The sequence below is a fragment of the Pleurodeles waltl genome, chromosome 10, assembly GCF_031143425.1.
Source record: "Pleurodeles waltl isolate 20211129_DDA chromosome 10, aPleWal1.hap1.20221129, whole genome shotgun sequence".
Taxonomy (NCBI): Eukaryota; Metazoa; Chordata; class Amphibia; order Caudata; family Salamandridae; genus Pleurodeles; species Pleurodeles waltl.
The window spans coordinates 377,936,813-377,953,563 of NC_090449.1; positions in this window are offsets into that span (position 1 = coordinate 377,936,813).

A 16,751-nucleotide genomic window follows, 5' to 3' on the forward strand; every position below is an offset into this window, starting at 1 on the left:
CTTCAGGGCCCCGGTGGTGGTTTCATCGCTGATGGGCTGGCGGTGAAGACCGCCACGTTATGAGTGTGCCAATCCGCCAAATCTGCCACATACCCGCCTGCACATCTCTGGCACGGCTGTCCAATGAAGACCACCGGAGGTATTCGGAGCCGGCTTTCCACCATGGTCTCTGCGGCGGAAAACCCTGGTGGAAAGGCTACCGGTGACAGGAAATTTCTTTCCTGTCACCGCCAGATGACTTCCCCCCTGCAAGCCCAATATCCCCCCACCCCTCTCCATACCAGAACCCCCCACCTCCTTACTAGAACAGTTCCACCCCTTCTACTACAGCACCCCCACCCCCTTCAAGTACAGAGCCCCCTCCTAGTACAGTGCCCCCAACTCCGTCCCTAATACCCGAGCCCCCTACCCTGCTCCTCCCACCCCCGCATGTATGCACAAAGACACCCACCCTCATCCCGCATACACTCATACACCAACACTGACATACACACATTCACTCACAAGCATCCATAGTCGCATACACTCACGAGCATCCATACACGCATACACTCACAAGCATTCATATGCGCATTCACCTCAACATGCATACACGCACTCACTTCAACATTCATACATACACTCACCTCAACATTCATACACACACTCACATCAACATTCATACACGCACTCACCTCATCATTCATACACACATTCAACCATGCATAAACACCCCCATGCACACATGCATACACACACCCATACACACACATACATACAGTCATAATCACATGCATACAAACATCAGGACACGGACAGGATATATAACAAGTCGTAATACTGTTGGTGGAGTCCTTTTGGTGGGACGGGGCTGGTGGTGGAACCGCCCATGCGCCTTCAACCACCAGCACTACTACTGGAGGATTTCTGCCCAAAATGTGGCAGAAATCCTTCAGTACTTGTGATATGGTGGGCGGAAGACCGCCAGCACTGGCGTTTTTCTGGCGCCCGTGGCTTTGGTGAGTTTTGCAAAAGACTGCCAAAGTCATAATGAGGGCCTATGTGTGCTTCATTCCTTGGCACACTTGCATAGTTGGCTTTGCCTTTAAGGGTCATATATGTTCAGGAATGTGTATTTTCATGCACAAAGAGCAATCTGTATGTAAAGCAGGCTCCCTTGCACCATAGTGCAAGGGAGCCCATGTTTGTTCTAGGCAGCCGATTGTGTGCCAGTGCAGGGTGAAAGAACAGTAAAGTGCTATGTGGCCAAAATACTGGACAACATTGTGTAGGAGGCTGGCCTGGTTTGTAGTGGGTACTTTGGGAACTTACACCCTATACCAGGTCCAGTTATCCCTTATTAGTGAACCCCTACCCTTTCAAAGGGCACCCCAACTACTGGCAGTGGGATCAAGGGGGACTTTGGGGTGTCACCAGTTTTGCCACTGGCTTGACAGGTGACACAGGAGGGACAAAACTTGTTTGTGTCTTCTGGCATATGGGGCCAGTAAAAATGTGGAACAAGTCTGTCCCATGTTTTACTCTGGTCTAAAAACCCAGCTAAAGGGATGTCATGAGCCAGAGTTAGGAGGAATTCCCTATACTGAAGGTGGATGACCAATCTCCTGGTGGCATCAGATTTAGGGTCCCTTGCTTCAGTATGAAGGAGATTATTCTCCCAATAGACTCTGTGTGTGTCAGTGACATCACCATTTTGCTGCTTGACTAACTAGACCAACCCCAACTACATTACCAATGGTGAGCCCAGCTACACCCTTTGATTGGGTGTTAGTAGTGCTTTTCCCACCACCACTGCTGTTAGTAGGGGCACTAGTGGTTGCAGTTGGGATTGTGGTGGTGGGAGGTTTGGTGTTTCTCTTTGGACAATGACTGTCAGTTGCCCAATATCCTTTGGCTCTTCACAAATAACACTAAGGTTTCTTATCTTTGTGAGAACAGGATTTGGACCCACCAGCCCCAGAGGATTTTTGTAGGCCTGATGAAGACTCGGATGATTTTTTTTTATCTTTGTCCCCACCCTTGTCATGTGACTTACCATCCTTCTTCTTGCCATCCCTGTCACCCCCTGTATGAACTTGTCTGTTCACCCTTGTTCTGACCCATTTGTCTGCCTTCTTTCCCAATTCTTGGGGAGAGGTCAGATCTGAGTCCACAAGATACTGATGTGACAAATCAGACACACAATTATTCAAAATATACTCTCAGAATCAAGGTATACAGGCATTCCTAGTCAGTCACCATACTGCCATTTAACCAACCCTCTAGGTCCTTCGCAGAACAGTCTACAAAGTCTGTCTAGTCCTGTGATGAATACTTTCTGGTTTCTCTGAACTTAAGTCTGTACTGTTCAGTGGTTAAGCCCAGACCATCGAAGAGTGCACCTCTAATAATTTGATAATTATCTTTATCATCCTCTCTGACAATAAGTCTGTCTCTCCCCTTGCCAGAGAAGTATAACCAAAGGATAGCACCCCACTGTACATGAGGGACCCTCTGAACTTTGCAGACCCTCTCAAGTGCACCAAACCACATGTAGATGTCATCACCATCCTTGTAAGGAGGGACAACTTTGTGCAGATTTCTAGAGTCAAATGAAGGTTCCATAACAGTTGAATTTCTAAAACTACAGCTGCCACCATGGGGAACTAACCCCAACTCCTGCCTATCTTTCTCCACAGCCAGGGATTCCCTGTCCAAGGCCAACTGTTGTTGCAATAGCCTCAGTCTGGCCTCCTCTAACCTTAGTTTTCTGAGTTCTCTATCTAGGGACTGGTCCTCGGGGTTAGATATGTAAGAAGCCTCTGAAACGGAGGTAACATGAGAGTGTGCAGAGGTAGATCTATCTCTAAGAGGGGCCACTCTAGTGACCTAGCCTCTAGGGGTGAAGAGAGCCCTACTTGTGTGTGAACCCTTCCCACTACAGTTGACTAAGTAGCTTATTGACAGATAGATCAGTGGAAGTACCCTCCCCAGGATTTTCAGTTTGCTCCTCTGCGCCTTCCTGGTTGACACAGTCCTCTACCTCTTCCCCTGTCTGATCTGGACCAGTGTTGGGTCCCTGTTAATCTTGGAGGAGAAGATTTAGGAGGAACTCCTTATTGAGGTTTATCCCAATCCACAAACTACTTTCAATACAGAGACCCCTCAAACTGTTGAAGCTAAGATTTTCATATGTTGTTTTCATAACTCTAGGGGTAGCATCTACGGAAGACATATTGAAAGAAAAAAGTTTGGGAAAGTGAGTAAAAAGTTAGTAGAATAACAGAGCAAACTTTTTAGGTAAAATAAGAAAACTTTTCAGAACTTTGTAAAAACTTTTGCAAAGTTTAAAGAACTTTTTACAAAGCTAGAAAATTACTTGTAGATATATACTATGTATGCTCTAAGTATTGGAGCAAGCTTTTCTTGTGAAAAGCACAGGTAACAAAGTGGTAAAGCAATTGCAAGTACTTATCCCACTGCTACCACCAATTTAGGAGGCTGACCTGGTTTGTAGTGGGTACCTTGGGTACTTAGACCCTACACCAGGTCTAGTTATCCCTTATTAGTGAAGTAGTAGTGTTCGAGCAGCGTAGGCTGATAGAGGTAGCTATAGCGAAGTAGCTTAGGCTGAACTAGGAGACATGCAAAGGTCATGCAATACCACTTATAGTTACAGAGCACTTATACACAAGTAAAGATAATACTCAGTGTTACCAAAAAAAAAGGTAGTTTATTTGGGTGACACAGTACCAAACATATCTTAGAGACAATACTCCTTCTGGAGGTAAGTATTATACACAATATTTACACTAGACACCAAAATAAGGTAAGTAATTAGACATAGGATAGTGCAAACAATAGGAAATGCTATAGAATGCAATGGGAGAAAATAAGTCTAGGGGCAACACAAACCATATACTAAGAAAGAGGAATGCGAATCACAAGTTCCCTCCTAGACAAGCATAGGTTCTGCAGAATCACTGGGAGTAAAGGTAAGTAAATTACCCCACCCCAGAGCCCAGAAAAGCAGGAGTAAAGTACTGCAAGTTTTCTTAGGACACATTACACTTCTTAATATGGATTATTGCAGTAACCAACCAAGTCTGCAAATAACAACTGCTGGATTCCTGGACCTGAAGACCTGCAAAAAAAGGGGACCAAGTCCAGAAGTCGAAAGATGTTCCAGGAAGGACAGCAACCCCTGCCTACCCAGAAGTGGGTGCAAAAGTAGAGTCCCTGGTTGGACGAAGACTGCTGGAATGCACCCTAGGAAGATGCCAGTGGGTTGCTGCATGATGCAAAAGGTGTCCCATGACGTGAAGATGGATGCAGATGTGATTTCGTGTTGGAAGTCGCCTGCAAGCCTTGGTTACAACAAATGTGCATTTTGTGTCAAAATTGTGCTGGCTGAACCCAGAATGCACCTGGGGGCCTCAACTCTGTGTGAGGGGGAAGAGGAGGCTCCCAGCACTTTAGAGAGCCCTCAGGATGCCAGGCAGCACCCACAGGAGTCCCATTACCTGGGGACAAAGGAGGTGTAAAGCACAGTTGGTGCAGCACTACAAAGAAGGGTCCCACGCCGCCGGAGGTCAATTCAGCGAGTTGAGCATCGCAGAATAGAGTGCTGGGGACCTGGGCCAGGCTGTGCACAAAGGAATTTTGCAAATAGTGCACAGAGGCCAAAGGAGGTGAAGAAGAGGAGGTGCACAGGGGTAATGTCGCTCTCAGGGAAGGCAAGGTCTTACCTCCTCCAAATTGTGTCAGCCAGACCTCAGGACAATCTGGGTCACAGGAGTCCACCCTCTGTGTTTCTAGGAGCACGCTCGTCGCTGTGAGAGGAGTCCAGGAGTACTGGTCGTTGACTTGGAAGGTGCCTGCATGAGCAGGGGAGTGACTCCGTCACCCCACAGGAGATTTCTTCGGTCCTTCTGCTGAAGGATGAAGACAGGGAGTCCTCAGAGTGTGCACACCTTGGAAACTGTTGCAGTTGCTGACTGGAGCTGAAGTTGCAGAAGAAAAGTATCCCATGTGGATACTTTGTTGCTGTTACAGCAGTTCCTGGAGCAGGCTGCGGTTGATCTGAGATCAGAGGATGAAGTAGTAGTTGCAGAGGATTCCTGCTGGAAACTTGCAAGTAGAATCTGAAGAGAATCCACAGGAGAGACCCTAAATAGCCTTGATAGGGGGATTGGCTACCTTATCAGGTAAGGACCTATCAGGAGGGGTCTCTGACATCACCTGCTGGCACTGGTCACTCAGAGCCCTCCAGAGTGCCCCCATACCTTGCGAAGCAAGATGGCAGAAGTCTGGGACACACTGGAGGAGTTCTGGGCACCACTCCTAGGGTGGTGATGGACAGGGGAGTGGTCAATCCTCTTTCCTTTGTCCAGTTTCGTGCTAGAGCAGGGGACAGGGGTCCTTGAATCGGTGTGGACTGTCTTATGCAAGCAGTGCACCATCTGTGCTCTTCAAAGAATTTCCAGAGGCTGGGGGGGCTATCCCTCCCCAGCCTGTAACACCTATTTCCAAAGGGAGAGGCTGCAACACCCTGCTCTCAGAGGAAATGCTTTGTTCTGCCTTCCTGGGACTGAGCTGCTCAGACCCCAGGAGGACAGAACCCTGTATGTGAAAGTTGGTTTGACAGTACTGGGGGTCCATAGTGGAGCCCCAGGATGCATTGAATTGGCTCCCCAACACCAGATTTGGAATAGGGGGACAATTCCATGATCTTAGACACCTTACATGGCCATATTTGGAGTTATCATTGTGAAGCTACATATAGGTATTGACCTATCTGTAGTGCACGCATGTAATGGCACCCCCAGACTCACAAAATCCAGAGAAATGGCCCTGAACTATGTGGGGGGCGCCTTTGCTAGTGCAAGGGTGCCCTCACACGTAGTAACTTTGCACCTAACTTTCAGCAAGTGAACGTTAGACATATGGCTTACTTATAAGTTACTTAAGTGTAGTGAAAATGGCTGTGAAATAGTGTGTGCACTAATTCATGCAGGCTGCAATGCTAGGCCTGTGGAAGGGTTTGTCTGAGCTCCCTATGGGTGGCAAAATAAATGCTGCAGCCCATAAGGATCTCCTGGAACGCCAATGCCCTGGGTACCTCGGTACCATATACTAGGGAATTATAAGGGGGGTCCAGTGTGCCAATTGAAATTGGTAAATGAAGTCACTAGCCTACAGTGACACATTTAAAAGCAGAGAGCATAAGCACTGAGGTTCTAATTAGCAGAGCCACAGTGACACAGCCAAGCACTATACAGACACACACATTAGGCCATAAACTATGAGCACTGGTATCCTGACCAGCAGGATCCCAGTGAGACCGGCAAAACATACTGACATACAGGCAAAATTGGGGTAACATGCCAAGGAAGCTGGTACTTTCCTACACATTGTCCTTTCACAGTGATGCAGACTTTATGCACAGCACTGTGCCACCTTCCAACATTTCTGGCCCCTAGGTTCATGTGCACATAGTGGGAATAATGCACACTAACATGTACATAATGATTTCACCTACTCACATTCCTATACTGATCTATCTATGTCAGTAGTGACAGAACATCTATGAGCAGTAATGTGTCATTCCACTCTGTGCGCAAGAATGGAACTAAATCATCTGTACTAGTTAAGGAATCACGTCAAATTCTATGTGTATGCCTGAGTATTTCATATAAGTACAAAGGCTACACAAAATATAATTGTGAGCTGAGTGTCTCCTCAGTGGTGTATATTCTCTTGGGATCAGTCAAATGTTCACATTTTGAATGGTGTAAGAACAAATGCTGTCATAATGAATAAATGTGTCAGACAGGCAAGTATGTTTGAATGTTGTACAAAGTTACAAGACAAGCACTGTAAGTAGTGTATACAAAGATCATGTGTGGCATGCAATCTAAGTGTTGACCCTGCAATTGTTTTGAAATTCTATATTGCGTACCTTTATGATATCCACAGTACTAAATAGATACATTTTTCACCCATACTGACAGTGTAGGAACACACGTATACGTAGAGAATAAGCCACATTGACATTTGTAAGCAACATAATAGTTCACCAGTTCTGTGGTGTAATTCGCCAAATTGAAATTACTTATCAATACGCAATGTGAAACTCACAGAGTCTAACACAATGCTGTGAAAAATACTAGACATCATTCAAGAACATGAATTAAAATGAAATCGTTCAAGGTATTAGAGTAGACTCAACATACCAATGTCAACATTCAGTGGTCGCAGCAATGATGTCAAAGTTAAGGCCTAGTAGTGCAGATTTCCCTACATGTAAAACCAAATGTATTGAGTCTAGGTTTTCAGTAGACAGGTACTTGTAATTACAAAAGTGTGTCCCACATAAAGATAGCCCACACTGCAAGTCAAACATGTCAACCAAAGTGCACCATGACAAGTTCTCAATCAAAAACAGTGGCTGAAACTTGCCAATACATGTTACATGTCAGAACTGCGCCACATGTTGCACCAAAATCACATGTGAAAGGAAATTAACTGTTAACCAGCTGTGTCGCTCTCATGTAGGCCACCCAGAACCTCAGTGGTTTTGCATAGACATATGTATAAGTGAGTGTCTAACATGTTGCCCATGCCATTACCTACCCAGGATGGACCAAATGTCTCAACAATCTGATCAATAATATGTCACTTAACACATGCAGTGAGTACACATAACATGGAGTGAGTGGCTGGTAGTCGGTGAGGAAGCCAGAATATGCAAAATTCCTTTGCTGAAAAACATAGAACTTTTATGGACAAAGAGTTGCTAAAAAGTTAAATGCTCAACATGAAAATAGATGTTTGGATCCAATCTTTGTGTATGCTTTTATTTCACAGTCGCAGTAAACATCAAGGTGCCAGCATCTTATCAACTAGAACTAGGGTTCAACAGGTTGCAATCATGTCATCACAACCATTGAGTAAGATGGGGCCATGCCTCTCATTAATTTAATTCAAACCGTAATGCTATGTGATGCAGTGTGGGGCATGAAAGGGACAGGGCAGGCATGCCACATTATCAAAACTAAATTGCACATGTTTTATTATCCACTTAAGCAATGCCACGCTTCGCAGCTAGCAGTCTTGCTGTGTTTCACATAAACAAACTGTGCTACAGAGGGTACACAATGAAGTTTGGAACACAAACTAAAAACTAAAATACCTTTGACAAACCTCACATTGTAGCTTGTTTCACTAATGTGGTAGCATGCAATTTTTTTGCATTTTGCCTAAACTGATGGTGTTGCAGATACAATCAGATATAATGGGTGACAGTTGCCTTGGACAAACAGGGACGGCCCTAAATCTGATTGACTGGGACAGCGTCCTGGGAGTAAACAAAATGTGTTGTTTGTTGTGGGGCTGGGGGTCAGTGTGGTGTGATAGCAGAAGGTGTGAGGAAGATGAGGGAGGGCAGGGGGTTGATGGCATGCTAACAATTAGGCTGAAGTACAGTAAGGGATGATGGGATAGAGCCCAAGTGGGATGGAGGAGCTGCTGTTAGCATTATATTGTCATGCAGCTCCCCTCTACATCCTTAGTCTATTGGTACCCCGGGCCTGGGCACAGCTCTTCCAGGGCAAAGTGTGGCATTTTGGGAAAAGGCCTAGTGTCATCTAAATATGTAAAGAAAGTATACATGCATGGGGGGCGTTCCTCAAAAAACAACATGTGAGCCAATTTCTGGCTACATTGTCAAATACACATACTACAGTAGATAATTGACACAATATCCATGCATTACACAGCAATGCAATTATGAACAAAGGCTATTTGAAAACGATATGAGCTGATTACATTGTATAGTTAACAACCAGCCAGAGAAATATAAAATTACAGATGTTTGATGCTAATATCTGAAGAATACTGAGATGTCAATAGTTTGACTTCAATTGGATCAAAAGTCAGAAAAAACTGTGGGGGTGATTCTAACCCTGGCGGTCGGTGATAAAGCGGCGGCCAACCCACCAACAGGCCGGCGGTCCAAAAAATGGAATTCTGACCCTGGAGGGAACCGCCAACACAGGCCGCCACATTAACACTCCGACCGCCACGGCGGGACCGACAAACAGCGCAGCGGTCACCGCCAACAGACAGGCGGCAGACAATGTACCGCCCCCACTATTATGACCGGCCAATCTGCCACCTTTTCCGGGGCGGGAGCACCGCCGATAAAAACACGGCGGAAACAGACTACGAACGGGAAAACGCGCACCTCTACGCACTCCACGAGGAAGGAGGACAGCATGGAACCCGAATTAAACATCCTACCTGCTCTCATCTACCACGAGTACGAACGCCGGCGCAGACGACAACGGTGAGTACTGCACCTACGACACAGGGGAGGGGGGAGAACGAAAGGTTACGTGCACACACATACGCGATACACCCACCCCCCCAAACCATGTACACACCAATGCAGAGCAACAAGTCACAGTGAAACCACCCAAACCCCCGTAAAAAAAGCAAGGACATAATTCAATTGTGACTCGAAATTTATGGGAAATAAAAACCACTGATAAGTCACGGTCAAATAGCAATAACAATTCAAAAATACCAATTCAATATCCAGTGCATACGATAAACCGAGGCAATAAGTCCTGCACATCTAACGAGATTCCAAGTGTCCGTGGGCCAAAGTGTATCAACACAAGGGCAAAGCCCACAGAGGAGACCTGAGACCTTTGGAGAGAACACTGCAGGGGCATCTGATGAAAAAACTACAGGCACCTCAGGGGGAAGGGAAGGGGGGGGCACCACAGCCACATGAGTCCACGACGCCAGATCCACGAAGGGGCCACCATGCCCACTGTGCCATCCTGGGGAGTGCAAAGCCACAGTCTCTCAAGTCTCTACAGTGGGTGGCTTGCCCACTCGGCCATCCTGGGGAGTGCAAAGCCACAGTCTCTCAAGTCTCTACAGTGGGTGGCTTGCCCACTCGGCCATCCTGGGGAGTGCAAAGCTACAGTCTCTCAAGTCTCTACAGTGGGTGGCTTGCCCACTCGGCCATCCTGGGGAGTGCAAAGCCACAGTCTCTCAAGTCTCTACAGTGGGTGGCTTGCCCACTCTGCCATCCTGGGGAGTGCAAAGCCACAGTCCATCAGGTGGATAACAGTCTCCACCGGTCAAGGAGGAGGCATGGTCGGCACAGTGAACCGTGAACAGTAGCTCGAGACAGATCCGGCACTGTCATTGTGCCAGTGGTGCTTGAGACGGCGGGGCCCAGCGGAGCGGTGCTTGACAGGAAGGGCCCAGCGGAGCGGTGCTTGAGACGGCGGGGCCCAGCGGAGCGGTGCTTGACAGGAAGGGCCCAGCGGAGCGGTGCTTGAGACGGCGGGGCCCAGCGGAGCGGTGCTTGAGATGAAGGGCCCAGCGGAGCGGTGCATGAGACGGCGGGGCCCAGCGGAGCGGTGCCTGAGATGAAGGGCCCAGCGGAGCGGTGCTTGAGACAGCGGGGCCCAGCGAAGCGGTGCTTGAGATGGCGGGGCCCAGCGGAGCGGTGCTTGAGATGAAGGGCCCAGCGGAGCGGTGCTTGAGACGGCGGGGCCCAGCAGAGCGGTGCTTGAGACGGCGGGGCTCAGCGGAGCGGTGCTTGACAGGAAGGGCCCAGCGGAGCGGTGCTTGAGATGAAGGGCCCAGCAGAGCGGTGCTTGAGACGGCGGGGCCCAGCGGAGCGGTGCTTGAGATGAAGGGCCCAGCGGAGCGGTGCATGAGACGGCGGGGCCCAGCGGAGCGGTGCCTGAGATGAAGGGCCCAGCGGAGCGGTGCTTGAGACGGCGGTGCCCAGCGGAGCAGTTCAGAGACGGCGGTGCCCAGCGGAGCGGGGCTTGAGACGGCGGGGCCCTGTTCAGCGGTGCTCTTCTGCACGGCGGGGCCCTGTTCAGTGGTGCTCTTCTGCACGGCGGGGCCCTCTTCAGCGGTGCTCTTCTGCACGGCGGGGCCCTGTTCAGCGGTGCTCTTCTCCACGGCGGGGCCCTCTTCAGCGGTGCTCTTCTGCACGGCGGGGCCCTGTTCAGCAGTGCTCTTCTCCACGGCGGGGCCCTGTTCAGCGGTGCTCTTCTCCACGGCGGGGCCCTGTTCAGCGGTGCTCTTCTCCACGGCGTGGCCCTGTTCAGCGGTGCTCTTCTGCACGGCGGGGCCCTGTTCAGTGGTGCTCTTCTCCACGGCGGGGCCCTGTTCAGCGGTGCTCTTCTCCACGGCGGGGCCCTGTTCAGCGGTGCTCTTCTGCACGGCGGGGCCCTGTTCAGCGGTGCTCTTCTGCACGGCGGGGCCCTGTTCAGCGGTGCTCTTCTCCACGGCGGGGCCCTGTTCAGCGGTGCTCTTCTCCACGGCGGGGCCCTGTTCAGCGGTGCTCTTCTGCACGGCGGGGCCCTGTTCAGCGGTGCTCTTCTGCACGGCGGGGCCCTGTTCAGCGGTGCTCTTCTCCATGGCTGGGCCCTGTTCAGTGGTGCTCTTCTCCACGGCGGGGCCCTGTTCAGCGGTGCTCTTCTGCACGGCGGGGCCCTGTTCAGCGGTGCTCTTCTGCACGGCGGGGCCCTGTTCAGCGGTGCTCTTCTGCACGGCGGGGCCCTGTTCAGCGGTGCTCTTCTCCACGGCGGGGCCCTGTTCAGCGGTGCTCGTCCAGTAGGTCAAGGGAGCCAGACCTGGCCTGGACTCCCTGCTCAGTCGCCCTCTGACCGTGCTGTTGCTGGACCCTTCGGTGACGGAGTCCTGGGCCCTTTGGTGTTCTTCCTAACACCCGGGATGGGGCTTGTGGGCCCCTCCTGCTCCGCGCTCCTGCTGGCTGACTTTTCCGCCCTGCTGCCCTTTCGCTCCTTAGATGGGGCTCTCGGGCCCTTGCCTCCCCTAGATGTTGTGGCTGGTGAAGTGGGCGAACTTTGCTCCTTGGGGGCAGCCGTGTCAGTCCTCTCACGGCGGCCCTTTAGCTTCCTGGTCTTCTTGCCTGGTGGGGGGCTGGCTGTCCCCTTGCTGCTGATTGAAGTGTCACTGCTGGCAAAGGGTGGGCTCCAGAACCCATGCACCACAGTGACACTCGAAGCTGGGCTGGTGGTGGCTGAGGTGCTCTTGGGACTCTTTGCAGATGGAGGGGGTGGGTCAGTGGAGGGAAAGAGGTCAAGATTAGCAAGGAAAACTTTCTTAGGACCAAGGTAAAAGGTAGGAGAAGTGGTGATGGAAGTGGAGGAAGAGGATGTGGTTGTAGGAGAGTCAGGTGTGCTGTCTTTGGGTACAGGTGCTTGTGCTGGAGGCTGTCGTGAGGTGGATGGCTGTTGGGTGGGTGTCTGCCTGCGTTTGTGTGTCTTGGAAGAGGGGGTGACAGACACAGTGGGAGAGGACACAGGGGACGTGTAAATGGTAGTGGGGGTGGTGACTGCACGTGTGCGGACTGGACTGGAGGGTGTGCTGGTGATGGAAGCACTGGCTGATGGTGGTGTGCATGCAGGTGTGAGTGTAGACGTCACAGGGAGGGAGGAGGGAGACGAGGAGGAGGGGGACACAGAGGTGGTAGTGACTGTTGGAATGTCTGCATCTGGGTGTTGCTTGCGTGAATGCTTGTGGGTTCTGTGGTGCTTGTGTCTGGATGAGCTGCCCTTGGGTGTTGAGGTGTGTGCAGGCTGGTCTGATGGTGTGGATGGGATAGGCTGAGGAACAGGAGACAGAGACAGGCTGGAGGCAGTCAGAAGAGGGAGGCTGGAAACAGGGACAATGGCTGCCGTCAGTGCTGAGGCCAGAGCATTGAACGATCGTTGATGGGCAGCCTGACCCGAATGAATGCCCTCCAGGTAGGCATTGCTCCGATGCACCTCCCTTTCTACCCCCTGGATAGCATTCAAAAGGGTAGTCTGCCCAACAATGATGGTCCTCAGGAGGTCAATGACCTCCTCACTGAGGGCAGCAGGGGTAACAGGGGCAGGGGCTGAGGTGCCTGGGGCAGAGGAGACGCCCGCCTTCCTGGGTGAGCGGGCACGGAGCGTAGGCTGAGGGGCTGCTGGGAGGGCGGGGCTGGTGCGCTGGGTGGCGGCTGTACCTGTAGAGGCGGGGGGCCCGGATGTTGCCACCACCGCTAGGGAGCTCCCATCCGAGGACGTGTCGCTGGTGTCACCACCGGTCCCCGTTGTGGTGCTCCCCTCGCCCTCCGGATCACTGGTGCCCTCGGTGTCTGTTCCTGGTCCCACCGGGGCCTTGTGACTTGCAGCTCCCTCGTGCTCCGATGCCAATTCTCCTCCGCCTGATGATGCTAATGCACACATGCACAAGAAGACGAAGAAGAAGGGTGGGGGTAGAAAAACAAAGACCAGGTTGAGTGCATGCAATGTCAACACCGTTGGCGGAGAGGACAGACACAGGAGCCTCATGCACTAAGCCGCGCATTCGGGGTACACTACTCAGTACTTCGGACTAGGACAACAGGTCTAGAGATGACAAAGGCGCACATGTGTGATGCTGGACCATCGATAGCTGTACTTGTCACCCTACAGAGGTGGGGGCCGGGAGCACAGGGCCATGCCTAAAGGAGAGGACTACACTACAGAAAGCGCCCTGGCCTAATGTCACCCCCAACCCTCCTCCCCCACTCAGACGCCTCCACTGCGCAGAGAGATAGCAGAATGTGCTGATACTCACCCCCTTGTGTCTGCTGTGATGTCCTCAAGCGCCCATCCAAATCAGGGTAGGCCACCGCCAGGATCCGGGACATCAGGGGGGTCAGGGTACAACTGGCACCCCTCCTAGGTTGGGAGGCCATCCCCAGCAGTGACTCGGCGGTCTTCCTGGTCCCGCGGCGGATGTCCTCCCACCTCTTGCGGCAGTGGGGGCCCTGTCTGACGTGGACCCCCAGGGCCCGGACTTCCTTGGCGATGGCACGCCAAATGTCCACTTTCTGATGGGCGCTGACCTATTTGACATGTACAGGGTGGGAAGGAAAAATCATCATTTTTCTGCATGTTAGATGCGATTGGCCCCCCCTCCCCAACCTTGCCATATGGCACATGCTCTCATCTGTCGTGCGTTGCACTCCTCATTCGCCCCCCACCCCACCAACTTAGCATCCACCCCACTCCACACAGGCATAGCCCATTCAATGTGCACCCAGTGTACTTACCTGTTGGTCTGGAGGACCGTAGAGTAGCGCATACTGGGGGAGGACCCCATCCACAAGTTTCTCCAACTCCTCAGACGTGAAGGCAGGGGCCCTTTCCTCAGTCGCAGCAGCCATTGTCACTTCCAGACCGAGGTCACAGCAGCACTTGCAGTATAGGTCCTCTCCTGTGGATGATCAGGTCTCGAGTGATTAAGCAGATAGAAAATGGCGGTCACGCCCGCGGCGGTGCGTACTGCGGCGGTGCGTACCGCGACCGCCGGCGCACCTCGTCATTGTCTCCTGAAACCCATAGGCCTCAATGTTAGCCAATGCGGCTTCGTATAGCGGTCTTCGACCGCCTACCGCCACGGTGTGCCACGCCAGCGCATTGACCTCACATCCCATTGTCCCACTTCACAGGTCAGGCAGCCAACATTTCAAGGGCCCACATGGCATAATTTGTAATGCGTCAGACAGGCCTAGGCCTTGCATTGCCACACATACACGCCTTTCAATACATAGATAATCGTGTGCTATGCATGCAGTGGTGAACGTACCTGTGATTTGCTTGACTCTGTGCGCCATGTTGTCCTTCCTAGGCATCGTCCGCTGGGACTTGCGAGGAGAATGATGAATCCTCGCGTGTACCGACCGCTGGTGGACCTGTCGACAATGGAAGAACGCCACATCATACTACGATACCGACTTGACCGAGCCACTATACATGAACTGTGTGCCCAGCTGGAGCCAGACCTGATGTCCCCCATCCGCCAACCCACAGGAATTCCCCCTCTAGTGCAGGTTCTGTCAGTCCTCCATTTTTTGGCAAGTGGCTCATTCCAGACAACAGTGGCCATGTCATCTGGAATGTCTCAGCCTATGTTTTCAAAAATCTTGTCTAGAGTGTTGTCTGCCCTGACGAAACACATGCGGCGCTACATTGTATTCCCTGAGGAGATTGATTTGGCCACTGTGAAGGGTGATTTTTATGCCCTTGGACATATCCCCAACATAATTGGTGCCATTGATGGGACCCATGTGGCTTTAGTACCCCCAAAAGACGATGAGCAGGTGTACAGAAACAGGAAAAGTTACCATTCGATGAACGTCCAGGTGGTCTGTTTGGCTGACCAGTACATCTCCCATGTGAATGCCATGTTCCCTGGGTCAGTGCATGACGCGTATGTGATGCGAAATAGCAGCATCCCTTATGTGATGGAACAGCTACAGAGACAACGTGTGTGGCTAATTGGTGACTCTGGTTACCCCAACCTGCCTTGGCTATTGACCCCAGTGAGGAATCCCCGGACCAGGGCAGAGGAACGGTACAATGAGGCCCATGGGCGAACTAGGAGGATCATTGAAAGAACCTTTGGCCTCCTGAAGGCCAGGTTTAGGTGCCTGCATATGACAGGGGGATCCCTGATGTACTCACCAAAGAAGGTGTGCCAGATCATCGTAGCCTGCTGTATGCTTCACAATCTGGCATTGCGACGTCAGGTGCCCTTCCTGCAGGAGGATGGTCCAGATGGTGGTGTTGAAGCAGCTGTGGAGCCTGCGGAGAGTGAAGAGGAGGAAGAAAAGAGGACGACCCAGACAACAGGGACAGAGTTATCCAACAGTATTTTCAGTAGCACACAGGTAGGAATCACCCACGCCATTTAACATTTACTGAAAGCCCCCTGCATCTTTACTTTGTGTATTTCCCCCCAGTTCTTTTAAACTGAAGTTTGATTTTCCCTTCCCTTTTCAGTGCTGTATGACCCACTGCGTGACTTCTGCTTGGTTAGCCCATGGACTAATGCTTATTGACATCGGTATGTTGTCCACACATAAATAACAGAACATTATTGATAAGTAATGTGTTATACATTTGTAAATAATACAGGCTGACTCCAGAATGATTTCTGTGCAATGAGTGATTTATTTTTAGTGCTATATATTGGTACATGATATTAAAACGGTGATGGGTGAGGGTGGAGTTATGTCCACGGCAGAGTCCAGTTCTCGGTCGCACAGGTGCATTGTCCATATGCCTGTGGAAGGATGGAGCAGGGGCAGTTCAAGGTTGGACAGGGTGACACTGTGGGACAGTGGAATGACATCCGGGGGGATATTAGGCTGGCGGGGGGCTTGGCATCCTACTCTGTCTTCCTTTGAGATCTCAGGTTCCTCTTGCGGAGTGGTTGTTCTTCAGCAGGAGGTGGGGTTCTGGTGGCCCGTCGTTCTGTGGGGGCCTCCTGACCACTAGCGCCGGCGGAGGTGGTAGGCTGTTCCTGGCTAGTGACAGGGGCCCTTTGCGGTGCCACATGGTCCCGCAATGTGGTTTCTATCCGGTTGAGGGCCTGGACTATGGTCCCCATAGCGGTAGCGATGTTCCGGAGTTCATTGCTGAACCCCATGTACCGTTCCTCCTGCTGTGCCTGGATCTCGGTGAACCTGGCCAGTACCGTCGCCATCGTCTCCTGGGAGTGATGATATGCTCCCATGATGGTGGTGAGGGCCTCTTGGAGAGTCGGTTCCCTGGGCCTGTCCTCCCCCCCCTGTCGCACAGCAGCCCTCCCAGTTGCCCTGTTTCCCCGGGCCTCTGTCCCCTGGACGGTGTGCCCACTACCACTGCCCCCAGGTCCCTGTTGTTGTTGGGGTGTTGGGTCAGCCTGGG